At 43.0% G+C, this 25,062-nt stretch overlaps 1 protein-coding gene across 1 annotated transcript in view; it reads right to left on the bottom strand.

Annotated features, from left to right (window-relative positions):
* mpp7a (membrane protein, palmitoylated 7a (MAGUK p55 subfamily member 7)) overlaps positions 1-25,062 on the bottom strand; it is a 136,836-nt gene that overhangs the window by 104,238 nt on the left and 7,536 nt on the right. The gene's annotated exons all lie outside the window — the stretch shown is intronic.

Here is a 25,062-nt window from a genome sequence, read left to right as displayed (position 1 = left end):
CCTGTGTGTGTCTCTGCTGACTTTCTCCATCAGCAGTACGTTTCATAAACTCACCCGTGATTCAGTTTTCAAGTGCGCCGCATGTGGGTCCGACCCGAAACTAACGTTAGTGTGGCTTTACTTTAAACTTTTATTCAGGTCTTTAGTTTGGTAAATCCACGGAGATACCTGAAAGAGTTGGATCATGTCGGCTGTAATGTGGCTTGCAAAGTAAACTGGAACTTGTCACAGGTGAGTGACATGAATGTGTCGTAGTGTTTGTTTCATCCTCCAAAGGGACTGTGCACTGGTCTTGCTTACAGTGCTAGTATGTGCTATCACTGCAAGGTGGACAGTAAGCTAAAATCTGTGCATGAATAGTACTGAGGGGTGTCAGTGGGTCCCCTCGCTCCAAGGCCATCCACACTTCCTGGGCCTTGACTCAGTCACATCCATCTTTCTGAACCTATAACAGGTCCCCGACTCTGCAACATACTACATTTATCACAGCCTCTTTCAAAAGGCCACTAGAAACCTCAACAGGTCCAGCTAAGTCCTGACTCTTGCAACCAGCATGTACGCTTTATCTGCAAAAGGGAGAATGGAAAACAATTAGGGCTGAGCTTTTGGTTCTTTACAGCATGCAGCTTAATGATCCATTATATGTCAGCTCCCATGTGCTATGACCCAGTCAAACTGAGTTTCCTAAACTGTAGAGCCTTGGGGCTCTGTTAGTAGTTCACTTCACTGGAAGAAAATTCTCAAAATAAAACACCAGTGGTGAGATAAGCTATGTTGTGTGTCTCCCATGTCGATAAGGGTTGTAAAAAACGCCTCTGGGTGGACACTGAATCGCGGTGTACTATAGCTGACTCAGAACGACTTGGCCGGAGACAGGGACAGCAAAGACACCTGCGCCCTTCCAGTTCATTGGGACCCCCGTCAGTGGTTAGGTGGTGTTGGCCACACGCACTTGTAGTTTGAAACTTGACTTGACTTCACATCCATCTCAGTGGGCCAAAAAGTGAGCCGGAAATTCATTACAAATGTGTTTTCTGTAAAGAATTTCTCACTCAGCCCCCGCAGTGACAGCTGCACGGGAGTGATTATTTCCTGGCGTCTTGCCCCACATGTGTGTACAAACACACGCAGAGGTCGAGGCTCAAACCTGCCAAGACGTCAGCCCACGTAGAAAAATGCTACCACGCCTGTCTGACATACTGTGATGTGAACTCACCTCAGGGCCCAGCAGACCCCAGGTGGAGCCTTGTGGAAAAAGCATCTAGACAATACAGTCCAGAGGATGCCTGAGTGAGCAGGTAAGCAAGCCATAGAGAGCATATCAGAGAATGAATATTTTTCTTCTGGATTGAGATGTACAAAATATGGTGCATTCATCAAACAGCACTTAAGAAAGGATCGATTTTCCAACGAGAGGAGATCTGGGAGACGAATTCAAAAGCCTGCTACTATGTCACGCCAGCACCAATTTGTAGGCCAGATTTGTTGGCTGTTTGCATGAGCTTTGTATGAGCATAAAATACAAACGAGAAACCTGGTGAAATCGGAGTTCAGTGCTGTTCAATCCTTTGCATACTTGCATAAAATAGGTTAAGAGGACCAGCAGAGAAGGGCAGCGGCGCCTCAAGCAGTGACCACAAAATCTCTCCAGCAGGCCGGTTTGAACAGGGGACTGAACCTAACAGCCACTGAGCTCATGCCAAGAGAACTGACCCATGCTAAATCAGTTCAGTGTTTCACAGAGAGGGCTGTGGTGCACGGTTTTGTCATAAGACTTTGTGATTGGAATGACAGACTTAAGGAAAGACAAGGGACATGAATACTCTGAAGGTATGCCGCGTCGTAATATCAGTCGTTCGCCTTTTGTTGCATCCAAAGGGGAATGACCACATATTCCCCGATCTGAGGAAGGATCCATCTTTCCATTTGAGGAGCTTTCTGAGGAAGCATGTCGCAGAGCCGGGAACACCTGGGACTTTTTAAAAGGCCCAAAAGGATCATAACAGACAGACTTAAAGAAACATTCCCCACTGTCAGAATGCTCTAACCGTGTCTGTTCAGATCACACAATATCAGATGGTCATGGGTGGAGTAAAGAGACACTTTGCCATGTGGTCAAGAGATGGGATACGCTTAATTGCAATGAGACATTTCTCTCTGTGCCCCTGTGAAGTCTGACATCTTCAAATGGTTCTGCCGCCATCTAGTGGGAACTTTCACTATTGCAGGCAGTATTGACCCTGAAAACCCAGCTCAGACACAACCTGAAGCCCCTCTCCCTAACAAAGACCTGTATGTATGGATGTCAGCAGACGCTGTCTGTGTCCGCTTAGTCTTGTTCTGAGTGTGAAACCTGAGGTCAAATCAGTATTTAAAGAGAAAATAGCTTGGGGTGATGGATGGATAGGTGGAAAGATGGAAACGGAGAGGTGTAGAAGACTGTTATTCTTCTTCTCTTTTCAAAAACAAGCCTGTCTGTCCAGCCGGGGGGAGCACGGGTGGAGCAGTCTGACTCTCAGTTGGATGTTGATGAAGTTAGTGAGAGAAATAACAGAGTCGGGAGGTGAATGACTGACACTGAAAAACACAGCAAGACCTGTCTTTTCTAAGGACCTATAAACAACTGGAACGTATGCTTTGAGTTTAGAACTTTATATCAGCTTCACTATTTAATCTTTTGCTTCTTCCCTTCTTCCTGAGGGCAGGCTGGACTGTTCAAAGCAAATGGCCAAAAGACAACAAGGTCCTCATCAGGAAAAGAAAGGAGGAGAAAAACATGTCATTCTCCGAAACGTTCACAGGGTTCACTGGGTGGAATGGTTCTGCGTTCATGCTGCCTCCATCTGGACTTGGACAGGGAGTACTACAACAGGACGCCACAGAGGTCAACCCTGCCATTCAGCACCACTGAAACCTCCCCAGGGTGCTATTAGGGTGTTGGGTTTTTCTGTCTTGGATTGTCCCACATCAAGGAACAGGAAGGCCAGCTACTGGCTGGAGTTTTTACTGGGCCACCATGAATGACACTGATCCTCTCCATCACATGACAGACGCCCATCCAAAGCCACCGCTGTCACACCTGCTCTGGTTACAGCTCAAAGGACCAGTTTGCTCCAAAGCTATACGCCAGCTTAAACGTCTGCTGATCCGCTCCAGTCTGATGAGTTTATCTACACTGGTCCTTGGTGAGATGATAGAAGATCTATTTGGCAGCCTGTATGACACCTGCTCAGGTTACCAATTCTGTACTGTCTGTTGCAACATTGTGAGACTGTGGTTCTGCACTTATCTTTGTCTTTCGTAAAATGAAGGAGATCAGGTTTTATTGTCCAATGTGTTGCTGCTTTTGTCTTCATGAATCCCTCTAATCTGGACCTGATGCGATCCGTCAGAAGTCACACTGTAAGGCCTGAGTATCATTTTAAAGTTTAAGAACTAGAGCTGATGCAAAAACTAGAGCTGAGTTTCAGTAGTGATACCAAAACCGTACCGTTTACCCAAGCATCTTATCAAAGATTAAGCAAAGAAGATTACAAATCTGACAAGACATTCAATTCCAGCTTTTATAATAGAATCCAATATGATGGGACACAGTTTGGTTGGTGCCAAAATGTTCTATGTACGACCTATGTAAAACCTTACCAACTGCACCTGCGAAAATAGATGACCAAAAACAAGTTGATAGAATAAAGCAAAAAATTGCAAAAAGAGCCTTGAAGACCTGTCCTTTTATCTGAGCCCACTGCCTACTACTCCATAGTCCTGAACCACAGCAGCATCCAAGGTTACAGACTTAAGTTATTAAATACACTGTGTAAAAAAACAGCTGCATGCTGAAGGATACATTATCTTGTTTTTGCATGTTCTTGTGTGCTCACATAAAGGTCAACGGCGGTAGCAGAAAGCACACAACCTTCCAGCTCAAGAAAGAGGCTTCCAAATATTTGTGCTGTGATGCTGTTTAGAAAGAGAGAGGAAGAGTTCAACATGGCTGTAGAGACGGCAGAAGAAAGATGCACTACCATGTGGATTTAAGAGAAATAATAAAGTTGTTCCTTTTATGGAAAACTATGTTCTTTATTTCAAGCCCCATTGGTGAGCTTTGGGGTATTGGTATGGGGGAGCTGTGAAGACAGATTGGATGTAAAATCAATTTGTATTTCAGCTACTCTACATCATATTGGCTTGTAGGAACCACAAAGTGCAAAGTCAGACAGACAGAAGTAGATAGAGTTACAGCCACATGCACACAACCATACATGACACAATCATAAGAGTATAATTGCAGTGTATCCAACTGTGGTAAAGGCGAACATTCATTTACACACAGGCACACAGTGGAACTCCATTTCAATGGGCTGTGCATAATTGCAGTGTATTAAACCGTGGTCGAGGGGAATGTTCATCCACATGACATTTTGAAATTATAATACCATTTCCAGAAAAAAGCAAAGAAAATCCTCCTGATGCCAGCGCCGCATAGGCAGTCCTTTGCCTTTTCTGTTTCTTCTGTGGAAAAACACATTGTTGAATAATGTCTTTCTCCTGCCTCGGCGCAACGCTGCCAAAATGTCACCGCGTCGATTCCTATTAAGCATGAGGCGTGTGACGCTGGCGGGACAGGGCTGTGTTTTCAGGCGTGTGCCATACGACTTCTCGTTAATAGCCGTTAGCTTTACGAGGGATTGGGGCTGCTTAAATTAAGGCTCAGCGGTACCTGGCACGGCTGATGTTCCTGGAATGACTGAGTGCTGTGGAGGAGCAGCAAGAACGATGAGCAACAGGACGGAGCGCATGCATGCAACAGAAAAAAAAAGCTTATGGAAATAGATTAGGGGAGCAAATGTGGAATATCAATGAACACTATTAACCCATGACGAAGAAAAGCACACGTCAACAAGAATGGCTTCATCCAATGCGAGAGGTTAACAGAGAAATGGGAAAAGTGAGCTCTCTTCTCTTGGTCTCAGGTGGGACTTTCTGACAGCTCAGAATCAGCGCTCTGCCACGTGTTGCTCATAAGCGTCCAGTCTTTCCACATAAAATACATCTGCTCATGTGTATGTACATGTGTGTTGTTAGCACATACACACACACTCTGATATAAATCTGTGTTTAGGTCGACCTGTCTTTCCAGAGGCATGAAGTCATTCTCCCCTTTCAGCCAGCTCAACACACGACTGGCTGGAGCTTTTCATTGAACTAAAAAAAAATGCATTTAAGAGAGTTCCGTCTAATTTACAAGAGAAATGGAAAGATGTTTTAGGAACTCAGACTCACTGATATGGAAGAATATGAGTCAGGGAACTCAAAGAAAATCAAAGGTGACATTCTATGAGCCTCTAGTGTAGCAGATATGTATTGCAGAACAGTACATTGAATGTCTGGTGGATGCGTCAAACGAGCTTTAAGGCTTTACGACTGTACTACCTTCCGATCCTCACACCTCCAGGTTATCTGTGTGGTTTTCACTGAGATTAGCTCATAATAGCAAGGTTGGTCTGGCATTGTTTACTTTGTATGTGTGATATTAAATAATCTATCTTTAATAATAATACTAACTGGAATCAATATATGACGTAGAAAAGCAAACAAAGCAACATTAAAAAAATCGAGGGTCAAAGTAACTTTGTCCTTACAATATTCCACAGAAATCTCGATTTGCCGCTAATAAAGACATTAATCGGTTAAAGCACAATTAAATAAGTAGAGCAGAGGAGATCTGATCTAACAAATGAAGAATATATACTACAGTAGATCATTAAAACAACAAGGCAAAATGGGCACAAAAGCAGGGACTTACCAGGACACTTTCTTCCTGCAACAGACACACAGCTTTACACGCAGCAGTGGGCACTCCCACTACACTATTACTGTGCACACAAACAAAATCCTCCCATACAGGAAGATACCCGCCCACCAGGTGTATCAGCTCACCTGAACAGACCTGAAACACTAGTTTATTTTCCTGCCTAAAGGCTGACAATGCTCCACCCTTTTAACCTCACACTGCAAATCAATAGTAAACAAAGAGTATTAACAAATGCAACCCTGGAGAATAACTACCATGAGTTCCCAGGGAACTTACAGATTCTAAAAGGATTTTTTAATTCCCGGTTGTTTCTGTTGTTCTTGACGTTAAATAAGAACTGGTAAGGGCTCCAGAAGTGTTACTTTTACCTGACTAGATGTGGTTTATACTACATTGGGTCTTGAAACATTTCTGATCATACCTACTACAATAAACTGACACAAAATACATTTTTCAATTATTTATTGCAACTGTGCCAGGGAACTTCACTGACTTTCCCTCTGGTATTAAACCAGACCAACATTAATGTCATTTATACTTTATTACTTATTGCATTTGTTTTTATGGAATATCACTTAAATCAGATAACCAATTTCTCACTGTAGAATATCCCTTTAACATGTAGTGACAACAAATGGCCACTAGATGGCGCAATCAGCTCACTAAATATCTCCCGCCTCCTCGCGGTGTAGAAACGATTTTTTTATAGAAAGCAGTGACAGTGCAAGTCTGCACGGTCGCTTTTGTTTGTGTGCATTTGTGTGTGCAACTGTATGTGTGTGTTTGTCTCTGTCCTCATCACGACCTCAGATGTGCCTCAGGGTGCCTGTAAAGATGGGCACCAGTAACCTCATCCACTGCCTGCCAAAGGAGGGGCCACAGAGGCTGCTTTTGTTTTCGGTGGTTTGGTAATTCAGGCCGCACACAGACACAGAAAATTACGATTATTATATAATCATATCGCAATGCAGTTTGAGAAATGAAACTATTGTTACAGCACATTTCTATCATTTCAACACAGTCTGTTCTCCACTGCAGCTGCATTTCTCACTGATGTGAAAACACTGTTTAAGGGATAACTTAACAACGCTTCCTGTTCTTCAGCTAATTGCTGCCTGCAGAGAGAAATTCAAAAACGGTTTAGGCCGACTGAAATATAACATGTTCTACTGGCACATGTGACATGCAGTATATGGCACTCACTATGTGTGTGTGTGTGGGCCTTTATAATGCCATAATGACTTCATGGTTAAAAAAGTATATATTGTTATATTGTTCATGCTGGCTCTCTGTCCCACTGTTATGACTTACTGTGACACGTGTACAGAGCCATTGTTAATGTTATTAATGACACCTGTGCTTTTCCTACTATGACAGTCATAAAGTCTGCTGTGAAAAACAGCTATGGAAACTGCCTTAACAGTGATACTAATACATTTTAAAACGGTTAACTCCCAAACAAATGATACGTCCACATCCCTGACCAGACCCACCCAATAAAGACAAAACCCATCATTTGAAGGAGTCACCTTGGGTTTACTCATAAAAAGAATGATTGCATAATGAAAATAAATAATCATTAGTCGCAGACCAACACTGTGCTCTCAACTACTTTTCTTAACACCTCTGCCTCCTCTTTGTCCTCCTCCCATCTCTGCTCTCTGGTTCCCATGCAGACACAACAGCTCTTTGTCTCTTTCTGACCCATTAACAGGGAGAGGAGACCACAGCCACTGTCAGTCGCCACTCACACATTCCACTGTCACTCTCACACACATACATACACACACTCACAGGGTGCAGGTTCGCCGTGGACCTGTTAATGACCAATTCAATTAATCCTAGACATGAAATGGCGGAATTAATTATCTTATAAACGCAACAGAAGGATTGAGAGACAGGGTGGATGGTTGTTGGTGCAGGGAACAGAGGAGCAAAACACACTTTGCTTAATCGAAAAATATCATTGATGTGAGTGCTCTATTGCTTTACTTAAGCCTTGCAGGAGCAAGCGCGCCTGAATGAAATTGTATTTATTTATAGGGAGGGAGAAGCCACTGCCTTAATCCTCTATGCAAACACTGTATGTACTCTGTAACTCCACTTTCTGCTGGTATTAATTAGATGATGACAGATTTTCAGATGAGTGATTTGAGCTGCAAATAGCAGTGCACCTGCAATGAGAGGCACAGACAGAGAGAGAACAGCAGGTAGCCATAAGCCCCACTAATCTGGAAGTCCTTCTAAACGCTAGTGTTGCTGGGTAACCTACATCCTCACCCGATATTACTGGAGTGATTTACTCTACCTGGAGCGCTCGGGCGGGGTGGGGCAGAAACAGAGAGAGACAGCTGGTTTGACAGACGGACAGATGGGATAAAACAGATAAGAAAGTAGTGATGCAACAGAGGCTAACGGGCTAAAGTCGGGTCTACGAGCTCCTCCTGCACGTTTAAACACACACGCACACCTGCTGTGTGTGTTTACTGGAGGAGTTAACGGAGCTGCAGCGGGAAGTGGAAGCCAGCCCATTAACAGATGCATAATTAATAGAGCCGGTCGATGGATAGAGAGTGAGGGGGAGGGGGATAAGATGGGATGGAGAGAAACAAAAGTAGAGAAAGACGGATAAAAAGAGTGTGGGAAAAAAATGAGTGTAGAAATCACTAACTCCCATCAGTCCCATCTGTAAGCTGCGAATCTTACCTCACTAATGCTGTTTGGCCCACTTTGGGACCAAAATAACTCATTTTAGCATTCACTCATCATTGCCACTAAAAATAATCCCTCATACTATCAGCAAGCATTTCTGTTAAAATTATAGACTTCAGGCACGAAACTGGTCACGTCAGGCCAACATCCGAGCCAAAGCAGCAGTCCTGAGTAGAACTGAAGCCATACTGAGAAACAGCTCATCTGCAGAGTTATACAGCATGTGGCGCAGTCTGGGCTTATGCGTAGTTAAACTTAACCAAAGTTAAGGGTCGTCTAACTGCAAGGTAAAGCCGTGAAGATATTCTCAATATTGCATTCACTTAAACTGATTTTTTTTTAGGTGGACCTTTTTTAGATGGCTAAAATACGTTATGTTTTTTCTAAAGCAGTGAATTTCTCTGCTTCCATGCTGGTACTCCTGTCTGCTTCTCCATACTGGGGGGGCGTTTACTGACTGCCATCTACTGCAATGTACCTGTTAAAAATCTAAACTATCCCTATATAGTTTTTGATACTTAGTGCTAGAGTTGTTCCGATACGTATGCCAGTAAAAAAAATGCTGGCTCAAATGAGAACAGGTATTGGCGAGTAGGCGTGTCTACCGTGATATTTTCTCCCTGACCCTAAGCAATCTAATCTACCCAAACCAACGAAGGGCAACAAGGAGAGTAGGTTATGTGCGCTGTGCTTTTACATGGTAAAATAGAGTTGTTTTCCGGTTGCGCAAAGTTAGCCAAAGCTAGCTAAATGTCAGCAATTTAGACTAACTAGATAACAGCAACAACAGAAAGTTGTATGGCATTCATAATCTGTATGTGTTCATGATTTACAAACGGTTCAACCTGAGCCAGGGCATACAACAATGATACAGGGTATACAGTAAACAGCTGTTAAATTGGATTGGCATACTGATATGCAAAGTTCAGGTGTCAGGAAGGGAAAAATAGTATTAGAACATATCTACATGTTGCGTACAGGCATATTGTGGTTTGATATGCAGAGTCCTGAGCTCTGCTGGGTCACTACGAGCAGGTAGACCTTCATCTGCATCGGCTGCTAGATTATAAAACTACCATCTAACTGTGAAAGAGCACACTAAAAATAGGGCTTTTATGTAGTTAATCCCCAGAGAGGTGGCTTTTTGGAAATGCTGCATTTTTGACAGTCCTATGATGCAAAAGATAGCACAAACTATTAAGGCTCGGATACAAGGCTAATGGGATCACTTTCCATTTTGGGCTGTTTCAGTTTCAGTGTTTGCAGTAAATTGAATCGCGTGTCATTTTCTGATTGCTACAGTGATCTGCCATCTTGTTGCAAAAAGCTTTCTCTTTGAAAAAAATCCCTTGAAAAGTGTAAAAACATATACTTTAAAAAGAAAAGAAAAGATACCTTGACCAAACAGACTATATTCTAAACTCAGATCTCGATCTGCTCTTCCACAATGATTGTGATTCACGACCCTGATGGCGATCCACACAGGTGTTTGAACAGCACTGAAGCTTTCTATGGCCCTTTTGTGTTTTTTACTATTTTGACCTTCACAGCAAATCCAAGAGAGCCACGCCCCAGCTCCCACAGCAGCACAGATACTCCTGAGACTGAGCGGGAAGACTGATCTAACCTTCATGTTGTGGCTTGGAAAATGAGACACAAGCCATCCCTCCTGCTGTGACACAAAACATCACTTGTAGCGACTGATAATCCCGGCACTAAGCTGCTTATGATAGAAAACAAACAATTACTAGATGCCACCCAGCTGCTGGTGTGCCATCATTTGTGCTAGAGAATGGACGATAAATAGACTCTCTGCAGTGAGATTATGTCCATTCAGAACAGGACGGATACTGGATTCTAGATACTAGATTACAAAGAGGAAGTTTTGGAATCAGCTTAGTAAGAGCATCACTTTGCTCCACTCTCAAAATTTTTGGTTTTCTGTGCATGTCAGAAAAGCCATTTATGAAGAATAAGTCGAATTCATCAGAGAGAGGAGGAAAGGATGTAATCATGTAGCCACATTTGTTCCAGTGGAAAGTGGCTTTCCTCACAAACAAAGAAACAACCCCCTCAAAAACAGGATGAAATGCGTTTTAGCCACACAATAGCAGCCATTTTTATACCACATTTATCATCCAGTAATCCAATCCTGCCATTATTTCAGACTTTTGTCTCTCTAGGGGGCCACCATGCCACCCACTGGAGCCAATTCTTCCTATGAGCCGCCACACACAGGGTACCCTCCTGTCCTCTGCCTCCTTCCTCCTGGCCGGGACACAAACACTGTGTAAATCAGCCGGGGTGACGGCCCTCCCATCCGCGCCCTCACTCACTCTGGCAGGAGAATTCCAAACCACCGAGCATCCTCAATGCTGCCTCGTCCTCAATCACACTCCTTCACCCTCCCACACAGGGCCCAAAGACAGTCAAGGCCTCTTAAGAAGCAGTTATGAAAGGGGCAGGTTTAAATTATGTCTGTGCTTGTGAATAAGGGAGTAGTTTAAAAAAAAAAACAGTGAGAGAGTTTTGTTGAATACCAGTGTAGGCCCAGGGAGATTCCACAAAGTGCCAAACAGGCCCAGCGATGCCTGTGCTCTGAAGCACTCCTACCATTTGGTGAGAAACATTTCCCAGTGTGGACAAAGATGCACTGTTTGGTTACTGTAGCCATTTTAATCAGTTGGAGAATGGCTTCTGAAAGTCAAGGTTACCAATCTTTGTCAGCCCTAATTTGTCTTCAGTCTCATTTTTTAAAGAAATGGTGATAAAATCATATCATGAACCCAGTGTTGTGGATTTGATCAAACTGAGTTCATCCCTATATTGTTTCATCCCTATATGGCATGCAGTGTCTGAGAATAAAAACTGCTGACTTTGCAGGAGATAAAGGTAAAAATAAACCCAGTTGCTGGCTAGGCTCATTATCATTATTCTCTAAAGGTATCAAGTATAAATGTTCGATACAAAATGGAAGAAGCTATAGTAGCTCATGCTGCATTCCTGCCAACGGACATCTAAAAGCTGCTGTATATTTACAGTGTTGATTGTCTAAGCATCAAAAATACTATATCGATTACATTTGGGATTAATACACTTGAAAAATGTGGGAGGAAATTCACAGCGACGTTTCCCATTCAGAATTACAACTTGAATGTCAGACACTGGTTATTACAGTAACTCCAATATGATATGAAAACGGCAGACACCAGTACAGAGACAACAGGGAGCCAATGTGACAACCTTCTAGAACCAGATTTAACAAGACGACACGGATCAATTTCAGCTGAATCCAGTGAATCTAAACCACTGCAGTCCAATTCCAGACAGTTGTATGCATTCAGAGCACAATTTATACTTCAAAGGGAAGTTATCATATCTCAACGACAACGTCGGTCTGTCAGTACCACAGTATTTGTGGCAGTCTAACACTGTTGATGAGAAAACATCAACTGTGAGGAGAATAAACTACATTCTTTTCTCCTGAAAAGGTGGTCACGCTCCCTTCAGACCTCCATCTGTCCCTACATTGTTCTCCTCGTTCTCTATTCTTCTCACAAACCGACGCACGTCAATAAAGTCAAGGCCTTGGTTTCCTGGCTACAGTTAAAAAACATCAACAATTGTTTATGCAAGTAGACCGGTGGGATTGGTGGTCCAACCACCTGTGATGGCCTTAGCTAAGCCACCGTCTTTACACACAGGCCAGGCTTTTGAGTAGCATCTCCAGTCAACAAACACACCATTCCTTTCTCTTTCAACCTCAGCAGATGAAGCCTCTACCACTCTGCCCCCTATTCTTCACGTGTCCATTACCCACTCCGTGTGGACATATGATCCCCTAGAGAATAATGAAGCAAGTCCTCGAGGTGACCCAGACCTGACCCTGCGCAAGACACACAAGGCAGAAAGACAGATGGGCTGCAGCAACCAACAGCTGAGCCCCACGTCGAGCCTAATGACACACAGGAAGCTCAAGTGTACGCGCATGCAACCGTGCATAGTAAGCAAAATCACATGGAACCTGAAGTCGCTTCTTACAAGATAACTGCTGGCAGGAATTCACATGTTGAATATCAGTGAATCATTTGTGCTTTTGGTACCATGTTAGTAAATGTTTCTTATAGTGAGGTGGCAAAACATTTTAACGAGCCGTTACGTAGAGCTACTGTGTGAACCAGAAAGTACATCGGACATGTTAGCACACCACAATAACATCAAGCATGATCAAGCAAGATACACACAATTATGTAACAGCTCGCACAGAAGGGGTTCAGTAAAACACGGGGAAGGAAGCTCGTGGTTGGCGCAGTGAATACGACAATGCGAATCCTTTTAGACCTTTACATGGTGACTGTTGGCATGGAGACTATGGTGTTAGCATGCAACGATAACCGCTCAAGCTTCGCAGGCTGAGCTCCGCTGTGTGTATTATTGTTCTCTGAGCATTACATCATCAGGTGAAACTCTATACTGGTGTAACAGTCGACAGTGACACAGCAGAGTGTGTGCAGAGTATGTGTGCATGTGTGTCAAACAACTTCATTACCAATTTATAGTGGCAGCGTATGAGGAGAGATAGCCTGTGAACATATTTCTACTAAGAGATTGAGAGCATCACATCGGATCACTCTCCCCCTCACAGTCCATCACTCAACATGAAGCTGCTGCACGTACTGGGGCCTTTCAAGCTATTTCTCCTGAAGTGAGACATTAGCACTTGATAGAGTATGGCTTCTAGTGTTAAATGTTATTACAATATATAGATAGAAGTTTTAGATTTTGCCATATACCGCAGTGGCAGTCTCTTGTGAACTATAACTAACAATTACTTTCATTACTGATTCATCTGCTGATTATTTTCTACATTAATCATTTGGTCTATGAAATGTCAGAAAGTAGGGGAAAATGTCTTGTTTTGTAAGTCTAAACCCCAAAGATATTCAGTTTAATACGATATAAAAGGAGAAAAGCAGAAAATCTCCATATTTGAGAGGCTGAAAACAGCATTTGCTGCCATTTTTGCATGACAAATGACTTTTTGCAGCTCTAGTGTCTTATGGGCTGCATCACACTGCGTGATATGATTGGTATGTTTAATATTGAATTGTATTTGTTATTTTAGTGAATTCTGTTCATATGTTGTTGTTTAGAATAGTTTATATAGATTAACAGGTGTAATTAAAGTGTTTGTAAAACCTGTGCCATAATGAGGTTGAAACCAGTTGGCATTTTAAACTGGGGATGCACTGGTCCAACTTTTTCTCTGCCAAGGCCGTTTCCAATGCCCGAGTTGAGGGTAACCAAACCTGCTCCAAAATTAAATGGACTCTACCTTGGCCGGTGCTACACCTTTCCACTGAGTTTCATGAAAACCAGGCAAGTAGTTTTTCTGTAATCCTGCTGACAGACAAACAAACCAATGGCACCAGAAACACAACCTTCTTGGACGACGTAACAAAGAAACAGTAATGTGGATGGGTCACATCATAGCCGATAATCCAATACACCTAATTAGGCTGCTATCAATACCTACACCAAGACAGCATTTCACCCTGCATCCCTGTTTATCCTGCATCCTCAGGCACAACTGCCTCGTAAGTCTTTGTTTACCGTGTTTAACGTGAAGCTTGCTCATCATATACAGCAATATACAAAGGGTTAATAGGAACAGCACAAAACCAACATGTCTGTAATGAGGCGGCAGTAACTCTGTTGATGTCGACTCTGCCGTATTTCCCACCAGATGGAGAAAGTCTAATGGGGCAGACGGAGAAGGTGGTGAGACAGAGTGTGGGCAGCTTTGCTGGTAGCAGATGCTGCACTGGCTGCTTCTCTGGGTACAACACGACAACTGTCAGCCAGGCCGGCATCAGAGCGGCCAGCAACCACGGGATTAGAAAGAGCAGGAGGAAGATGGACTACCAAAATGTAGATTGCCAATGCAAATGCACTCACTTAAAAACTGGCATACACCCTGCAACTGATGGTAAACTCTCCATCCATATGTTGTGTAAAGCTCAAGATGCTTGTGACATACGTGGCTTGGGTTTGTTTTATTGACAACATCCTGGTATATGTATCCAACATCAGACTGTGAGGGATAGAGCAATAAAGTCACATTAGACAAAAAAAAACAAACAATAATTTTCTTCAAAGGGTACATTCGGTATTAATTCACAGGCAAAAAGACTCTGCATAAGTCATGGGTTTTTTTGAGCTCCAGCTTCAATTGTCAGTGATAGAAACATGACACCCAGGTGGACACGCTAATTTTCACCTTTCCTGGCACGATGCTATGAGGCATGTTGAAGACGTTTCAACGGGGTAGGAAAACTTAAATATACACAGTAGGCCTGCATCTCAGCATTTCATCTAATTCTGTTTAGAAAACTAAATGAAACTGTTTGCTTAGAAAGAATTTGATTGTTACAAAAATACACAAAAAGCTTATAAAACCATTCAGCTCAGAAAACTCACCTCTGATGTAATACTTAAATTACTTAAATTTCCTACAGTTAATGTGTTCACTATTTGGGTTTATTCTGAAGTTTAGAAGTTGTTCTGTTAATATCCCAAAAATACGTTACCTAGCCAGGAGTCGTCTGTTTATCCAATAGCACAAAAGGTCCCTTAAGGAAAAACATTGGGAATCCACTGCCATAAAGAAGCTCAGGAAGCAGCTGTGCGCTGCTCTTTAACAGAGGTGGAGTGGTTAACCAGAAGTACATTTGCCAAAACAACCAGTCTGTCTTCATCCTTACAGTCTTTTCTCTTGGAAAACCAAAAATGACAGTTTGTAAAGACCTCTGAAAGGAGCAGCACATGCACAGCCGGCTTCCTTGACCTTTTCTATGGGACCTTCCAGGACTGTCTCCCACACAGTGGATGAGACCGTCCCAAAAATGCTAAGTGTGTGCAAGACAGTGTGCGAGTACTTCTGATAATCCTTTCAGCAAATCACATTGTCGAGACTATATTATCCCCGAGGGGTTGGACATGGTCACCAACGCGCCTGTGAGCAGATGGGATGGATCAACAGAATCAACCCTGACCATCATAACGTCCACAGACGGACAGCCTGACCTTGAAGACTGCAAAATGCGAGACTGCAAGACAGCATTTTCCACCACAGAGCAGTGCCACACATAAACAGGCTGTCAGAGTGCAAGTATGATCGTAGCCGACCGTTGGCACAGTGACAGCAGCCATAATGGAGAGTCAGCGATCAGCGCCTCCCAAATGACCAACTCACACAGGTCAGCCTGCAGCCTAATACTGTGTGCGTGTGAGGGGTGCCAAGCCTTCCGTCTTACCAAAGCTCCTTCACCCCGATCTCTCGCCCTGATAGAGACCTTCACAGCGCCCATTACAACGTCATTATACTCTGTGATTTTCTCTGTGATTAGACACGCATTGTACGCACGAACCCGTACACAAGTACTGTATGAAGCGATGCCAACTGCAACAAGAGCTCAGGCTAATCCTGTGTGACCCGTGTGTTGCTCACCTTCTATTCTGCTGCCTCCGCTTCAGGTTGGTTTGTTTTTTTTAGTTTGGAAAGGAAAGGCAAACGTGTCTCCCGCAGTAAAGCATAATGAGTCCCAGGTGACCTCCCTCCAATTAAAGGGATTGAGGAGGCGTCGAGTGGGGCTCCATGGTAAGACTTGGGTCTGTTTTTAGAGTCAGAGGAGCTTAAGAGTCGGGTTGCAGGGTAAAGAGGGTAAGCTAAAATGATGATGGCGTTGATAGTGGTGCTGTGACTCTGTGTGCATGTGTGCCCTCCTGGTTCTCAATTAGATAAGTGTTAAGCAGGCATAGATGCTCAGGGGGGCTCGCCAGAGCCTGTCGGAGCAGGGATTACAACGTGATCTCAACATCTATTTGGCTCCGCAGCGCATTTGATGCATTTGATTTTATACTCGGACTCAAGATCAGGCATGGGTTGATGTTGCGTCACATCAACTTCTTTTGGAAGCAGAGTAACATAGTTGAGGTAAAGGCTTGTAAACACAGGCCTCTGTGCAGCAGGTTGTAATGGCCACAAAAAGGTTTGGGCTCTAATTTGAGGTGCCTGCTGTGGGATGGAAAGAGTTTCTTCAGCAGATGTTTTTATTTTGAGGCTGCAACTAATAATTCTTTTAATTGTTGATTTATCAGTCCATTACTTTCTTGATCAACAGTCGGGTCTATAGCAACTCAAACATACTGCAAGTTCCTGGAGTCCACAGGGAACAGTCCAAAACCCGAACATATTTAGTTTACATTTAATCAAAGAAAAGCCGCGAATCCTTACATTGGAGTTGGAGAAGGATTTTTTTGCTAATATGATTAGATTCACCTATCATTGCGGCTCTATATCATACAGCTCTTTCTCTGCACGATGTGTGAAAATCTGAAATACTGACCCAAGATTACAAAGAAAAGCACAAAAGAAGAAGCAGAAGATAAAGTCTTCATCGGTCTTTCAAACTACTCCAACAAACTGTCCACTGACACAAACGTTTGCATGGAACAGCAAAAACATAGTAAAAAGAAAACCAAAAGGGGTCCAAGGCCTTGCTGGATCATTGATCAGTGCCTGAAACTTTCCTCCACCCACACCTTTCCCACAATGGCCAGTTTCTCTAACTTTCCGAAACGGACTCTCCAACAGGCTTGTGTGGTTTAGCAGCAACTGGCCAGGTGAACAGAAAGCACGCAGGGTGTGAGCTTCCATCTCAAGCTCTCGATTCTTTTCTTCTTTGTGTGTTTAAACAAGAACACCACCGTGAATTCTTTTGAAGAGATGCTGTACCAAAGTGTTCAAATGATGACGGCCATGCAGAACAGCTTTTGTCTTCAGACAGATGACACCGGGGCCATTTCATCCTTGAATTCCTATTTAGTTAGTGCCCGATAAGTTGGCTGCATTTCAGTTGTTACTTTAATCAATCTGCTAGCAGAATTGGGCACCTGAAGGAGCGAGTTTGTTTCCCCACAGCGGGACCACCAAAAGCTTTTCTTAATCTCACAGAGTAAAAGAAAACCCAGCCGCCTGTTTCATCATAAGCCCTCCTTTCCTGTGTTTGCACTGAATCACTCGCTGCTGGTAATTCTGCACTCCTGAGAATGAGACCAAAACCAACAACGGGCGAGTTCTCACATGTAATTAGCAGTTAGTCTCTGAGACACTGAGCGGCGAAACACACACAGCGGTATTTACAGAGAGATCAGCTGCGGTTAATGTACAGTAAGGAAGCTCAACTGCTGCTGGGAAAGCGTGTGAATTCACCTGAGATCGGGATGACGGAGGATAAAAATGGCAGGAAATGAACTCTGTCTGCTGAGGGCCTCCTCCTTTATCTCTCAGCTAGCTCCACCAATTACCGCATTCCTTCACGCCGCTATACAGTATTAGACTGATAACTGAAAACGAGGGTGTGCGTAACCCCATTTCCCGGTACCACTCATCATTTACGCAGGCTTTGGTTGCTAGGAAGAAGAGAGCAGGCATGAAGTAGGGGGGAGGCATGAAGAACAATGCCTCGATTGAGTATCACAGAGGGCGCCCCAAACTCTAAATGTGACTCACCTCATTTAAATATCATAAGTCTTTAAAGTGACGGCCGAACAATGCACTGAAAAGGGTCATCACTTCACAGCACAGTGGATGAATGTGTGGCTAATGTGCGTGATTCTGCTTGGATTAAACTTTCAGACCTTCTTATTCACCGTTCCTGTAAGTCGCCCACAGCTCCTTTCAGCTTCGTGCGCCATCACATGTCGGTGTGTTCCTGAGCTGAAAGACATTTTGTACGCGCAATAATGATCTCTATTGTCTACAACAGTCTTTCTGAGAGGCTAAGCAGCACCTGTCAGCAGCCTGATAAAACACACACACACACACACAGAGGAAGAGAATCCAACACACACCTCTCCATTAATTCTCCCAGCTTCCACACCTTCATTGTCGCTCACTGTGAAGCGCTCTCATCTCCACTCCACTCGACATTCCACACGCACACAATGACATACAGCCAGCACTTCCTCCTCCACTCGAGCAGAGAGGTATCACTTTCTACCACGGCCTGCCTCTCATCTCGCTGCTGCTTTGTCAGTGAAATCCGAGACGTGGGGAGGCAGTTTGTTATGCCTGGAATAAAACATAAAACTCCCTAAAAAAGATAAAAACAACACGAGGAGAGGGATTTAAAGGTTGCTGCAAAGTGTGACTCAGGTTTGAGGTAAACGCACAGTGAGGCGAGGAGAGAACTGGGTGATTACGCGTGGGTAATTTCCACCCTTTAAATGCTTAATCAGGTTGAGTTACAAGGTTAGGGGGTTAAGTTCTGTGGAAGTGAACACAACAGAATTAGAGGAACTATAGTGAAGGGATGTCACGAGAACTGATACTTTGGTACCAACGGACCTGACAGGGGCAGCATATGCGGTAGCAGTGTAAGAAAAATGTCATATGGCGATATTCTGATTTGTGATGCTGTATTGATTTTTGTGTTTACAGCCCCTAGACAGCAGTGTTGTAAACTGAGGGCTCTGATGGTGGATGTTCACTGACTGGGATGAACACAAATGCAGATTGCACTGGTCTAGTTGCATAAAAAACCTTGACTCCGATTTTATGCACATGGTGGTGTGTTCCTTCAACGTTTTCTTAAAATAAGATTATTTTTTTAACTTCCACATCACAGATCAGAAGAAAGGCATTAAAAAGAGATGAGATTGAACAAACCTGCCTCTGACTTGGTTGATTTCCAGTAAAAACATCACCACACATCATTTTGGTCACAAATGCAACCAAAACTTGTTTGCACTTTGCTGCTGTGTCACTGTTTTTCTTGACCTTACCGGGCAGAGGCCTTCTGTTACTGAAACCACTTTTTGGGCCTGATTGGGAAACTAGTGATTCTGCACAAATCAGGAGGGAACCGCCTAGGTTCATGAACTCTGCAGATGCTAAATAAACAACTCTGTCCGACTGGAACTCAACAGCTCGCTAATCAGGCTGATCAAGACTAAACACTGCTATGAATATGAATGCAAGCTATTTTATAAACATATCTCCAATCCACATTTCTCAGACCTCCAAGTGCAAACAGGGATCGGCCATCACTGCAACACACCAGTACTTCTTGTTTTTACTTTCTGATAACATATTCTTGGAAAATAACCCTTCATCTTCATTTTTGAGAAAGCCCAGATAACTCTTTGTGAGTCAGTGGAGGAGTACTTGGCTGCTATCTTCACTGAGAATGAGATAATGCCAGTGCTGAGAAATGAAGCAATCTGCAGAACCTCACTGTGACTAATGATCACACACTCTCTCAGGCTCTTACACACACATACATGTGGCTAAAACTATTCTTTGGAGAATTAAAAGTGGGATACCAATATACACAAACAGTTAGACGCTGTCTCACACACACATACGCACACACACACAGAGGAATGGTGTGACTGGGATGGCTAGCACTACCAGTGATAATCCTTATTTCTGTGAATGGTGTCCACACTGAAACACTGTAATGTCTCATTGCGCAACTCATTCACTGCTCTTCACACTTGCAGCTGTCTGAATTACACAGATATACTAAAGCATTTTCCAGCCCTTATTAGGCTTCACTGGCCTTAAAACAAATGTCAGGGATGAATCTGTGTATATTAATGGGGAATGTTAAAGGCTTCAGAGTGGAAAACAATGCCTCCAACATGAAGTTAATGTGTTTTATTGATCCCTCAGAACAAGGCCTTACAATAAACACAAGGTTACATAAGGATAGCCCTGACAGGACAAGGCAAACTGACCCTTACCACCCACTCTGTGCAAATATACCCAGGTGTGCACAATTTACATTCACACACAGACACACACTTTTCTGTCACAGTTGCTTAGACACATCCATTTATTGAGAACTTTAGTGTTTGCCAGCTTTCCCCTTCAACCCCACTGAAGCCTTGAGATGACACATACTCAGTGTTGTGGTATCAATAGTGAATCAGAGGTGGTATTGAGTTTTCTATTTCTTCTTCCAAGTACGCTTTCAAACACTTGAAGCACTTAAATATATCCAGTATAGAATTTCCTCAGTTATATCCTGAATGAAAAATAAACGGAACAGTTTGTATTTCCCTGCCAAGGATTACTGGAGCTTCTTGCATGAGGGATCACTTGGTATCACATTAAAACCGCCCTGCGAGATGAAGGTTCTTAACATTCATGTGCCTTTACAGGAATGCAAATGTTATGGCTGGAGAAGGCAAATTACATTAAAGCTATGACTGTCTCCCCAGCTCTAATCTGTCATCCATCAACCGACACCGGACTGCTGTGTGAAACTGCCTTGGAAAGGATGAACGTACCACATGGAACAACAAAGCAACAAATTCAGTAGTATCAAGCATCATCACAAACGCATGTGAACGAATGATGTGATAAGAGGACCACCTTCCACAAGATATTCCACGATATGTGCACAATACCTTCACATCTCTCTTCTGCCAACAAACGTTGTTTTCTCTTTCATTCTCTGCTGTTGTCTTTTCAATCCAGAACTGCCAGGAGCTTAAAAAAAGCCCTCCCCCCGTTAGGGAAATGAAACACACCCAAAGCAAACACGAGTTTTATCACGTGAAATTAATGTGTTTCAGTTCTGAACACCTCACAAACACAGTTCGAAGCAAAATCAATAGCAGTCACATCAAAATGTTACAAGAATATAAGCAATAATCTAGCTCTTTTTCCATCTAGTGTATTACTAAAAAGAGCCTCACCATAGCAGAGAGCTGCCTCCATTGAACAGACAGAGGAGGACTATAGTCTGTCTTACATGTCTGCTGGCTGACAGGTTGTGTCAATTAGATTATACTGTATGGATTCATCATAAAGTGAGAAACGCTGCTGTGATGAGAGAATCCATGCTCCAACACACCAGGGAGGCCACCTCATTGTCCTACAGGAAAACTGCCTCACTGAGCTCTTCAAAAAACTAACACGGAGGATGAGGCTTAGCAGGCTGTGATGTTAAATCCTGCAGCAGTGGCATTCATCAGCCACTGTGGCCCAAGACTGTGTATATTTTTATTCTAAACACCAGGGAAGCTGATCTCTGCGTTCATTAGTTCCTCCCTCTGGCTGAAGTTGTGCTGCTCAGCAAAATCAGCCGCTGCAGTGTTTGTTTGGAGTAAAGTGTGCGCTGTGCCGGCTCGGGTGGGGAGAGCCATCACTAAGCAGGCTAACACAATGAAACGGTTTGAAACCCAAGCCGAAGATAGCTAGTTGTCCTCTTAACCTTCGACCCCTGCCTAACCCTCTCCTCGGTCCTGTGTAGGAGCTTTCAAGCACGTGGTAGAACATCTGTGTGCTTCAGCAATTAGTAGTAGTAGTATACAGTAGGGCTAGGCAACTGGACAAATATATCAGCAATTTATTTATTTTTGCCCAATTTCTGTCATTTTATTCAACTAATTTAATGGTCTTCCTCCAAAGAACAAGTGACAGTCACAGCTCAATCCGGCGGCACAGTGCACACCCACTGAGCCCAAGAGTGGCGGCCAGTTGGAAGATTTGAAGATCCCCCAACCCTAGTAGTCATGTTCCTGTCGGGAAACACTCGTATTTCAATCCGGTGCAAGGGATCTAATGTTTATGCTTTCACACAGTGTTTCACCTCCAGGTTGGATTTGACATCTGTGAGATTTATAGTGCTGTGGTACTCCTTCCCTCTGGTGGAGGTAACTTTAACCCCGGCTGTAATATATACACTCTTTTCCAGTAATATCACATTTCCAGCCAAGAATAACTTCTTACTAATCAGATTAAGAGAGGCATTTCTTTCAAATTCCTTTTGAATTTCCAAAGACGGTCCTGGAAAAAACCCAGGTAATTTAAACCCAGGTTGATTAATACAGCAACTTGGATCTGTTTCCCTTTCTTGAAAGCTTAACATGCTTCTCTTGTGGAGAATAGCAGCCTAAGCATTTCTAGGTTAAAGACAAACTAGAGTAGACTTTTAGACTTTTTTTAGACTTTGAGTAAAAAAAAGCTTCCAAAATGCAATCTACTCACTTTGAGATTAAATTATAACATTGGACATTTGCTAGTCGAGGCCTTAAAAATACTTGAAATACAGTGTGTTGGCGAAATGTTATTATCTTTAAAGCAGCTACAAGGAACCTGTGATTCTGGAATAGCTCAAACTGACTGAAGAATAAGAAGAAAATGCTCCATAGGCCAGAAACCTTTAAATATTGTAGATTTGTTAGTATCCTTTGCCAGCAGTCCATTGGTACTGGGCATGTCATTCTCAGGTGGAGGCTTGGTGAATGTATTCCTGGCAGATATCCTCTGCAAGATTTAGAAGCTTTAACACCAGTTCCATCCTGTAAAGAAGCAGTCTGTTCCACAGTGGCCCACTGGCACACAATACTCCTCTGTTCACCGGATGCCAAATGCTCCAGTCATCACCCTCCATGCCACCCCTCCCCACCCCTCCACTGCTATCTAGCTCAGTCTTTTCTCTCTGTATCTGTCTTTCCCTGACCGTGACAGAAGCTGCTGATGGTCAGTCAGATTAGCATCCAGCCGCTGAAGGGACGACTTCAAAACGGACAAAGAAAGAGCTGCTTTGTCTCGATCTGGTGCCGATGACCCCGGAAGTAAGAGAGGAAACTGGGTGGACAGAAAAAGCATTACAAGAGCCATTACAGCGACCAACTGTGAGAGCCCGGTTGGAGGAGAATTAAGAAACTGGCAGCATATTGGTAGTTATTATGTCACGCATCTTCATAGTCCCCTTCATAAAACAAATGGTTCATTTTATTCCATGAATCCATGACACTGTATGTCTTTTGACTGTCCACTACTCAACTAACATTGTTGAAATCAAGACAAACCATTGCATCACATCTGCTGTAGATTTTGAGTTACCCAGTAACATGTCAATGCCTTCAACATATTGTACTGTGCACCATAAAACCCCCTATGACCCAGTGAACCTACAAACCAAACCCCAGCTCCACCCTGCGGACTCCATCTATTCAAACTCTATTCAAATCTAAACAGACTCTACAAACGGCACGCTGATGCACTCACCATGATTATAGAAAAACCTACACACGCTGCTGCATGAACACCATATGGCCTCGGTCATCAAGGCTCGACAATCCAAAGCAAACTATAAATATCACACTTTAATTTCACCAGAGCCAAAAACCTCCACTCCGAGGCTTTTCTATAAGGTTACTCAGCAATTAGTGGTGAGCTAAGGAATAGGTTAGCAGAGAAGCCTGTCCTTTGATATGAGGGCCCCATGTGATAGGCAGCAGAGAAAGATTACAGTTGTTTAAATCTTAGGATGCTTTTTAAATAAAGGGCAAATAGCAAATGACATCTGTGGCAACGTCAGGCTCAAATTATGGCAGGCACACATGTTGGTTTTTGTTTTGGACATTTTACTTTCAATGGAGCAAAGCTGATTAGCATAAACTTGCAAACTACATGGTGACATGTACTGGAGAAAATGTGTTTTAACCTAAAATAAGACTAAGACTAATAAGACAAATCAAGCAAATGAGGAAAATCTGCTGACCAAACAAACAGTCAAATTTAAAAGAAACACTGCTAATAAATATAACACAAAACACATGTATGTATCGCAAAAAGCTGTGGTTATTTGACAGCTGAAATGTTCCACAAACCGCAGTTTACTGCAGTACTGTAGTGCTGCGGAGATGCACCGGCCTACAAATCGAGAGTCACTGCAACTGATGATGTGAATAAGAAGAATAGTGTAATACCATACCTGTATATGGCGAAACTGATGAGATGCTTGTCATAAGAAAATCTCATACTGTTGCAGCTCTAGTTAGCAGAGGTGGAACATGCTGACATGTCACAGTAGAAAGATCACAGGTGTTGGTGATACAGTTAATGGTGGATAAACTGCAATTAGCTGCTTCAGTTTCAGGGTCCTGGTATTCTGTTGTTCATGGTGGCTCACTGTCACTGGCACACTGCTCTTTTTCCCTGACGCTTCATAAACCTATTATAATATTCCACAAAAATTCCATATTTTGAAGAGAGCTGAGTCCTTACTGCAGCGGCCATTGGGTTCGACTCTGACCTTTGGCCCTTTGCTGGGTGCCATCCCCTCTCCTGACACTCTGACTACTTTATATGACAACCTGCATGTACCTTTGTAAAAATGCAGAACTAAAATCAGGAATTATTTTAGTTTGATAAAAACAAGAAATGGGAATGAGCGGCAAAGTATTGGCTAGTTTTATTTCTAAAGCTTCGAAAATTAGTCAAACTAGACTGAATAATACTAATACATGCATGTGAGATCAGTTTATTTGATGCATGTCAAGTATGAAGGCATACAGAGTATACTATTCATGTTTTCCTATACAAGATACTACATTAATAACAGAATAAAGACCCCCTATCTGAGTAGATTTTTGTTGTTGGTGCATCTAAATGTCAACATATTTTAGCATTATTTAGCTTTACATATTTTCCAGCATATGTTATGAAAGTG

Source organism: Morone saxatilis, unplaced genomic scaffold, assembly GCF_004916995.1.
Source record: "Morone saxatilis isolate NCDOM2014 unplaced genomic scaffold, NCSU_SB_2.0 Contig0, whole genome shotgun sequence".
Taxonomy (NCBI): Eukaryota; Metazoa; Chordata; class Actinopteri; family Moronidae; genus Morone; species Morone saxatilis.
Note: the sequence above shows the minus strand (reverse complement) of the source record. Positions and strands in the feature narration are given on the sequence as shown.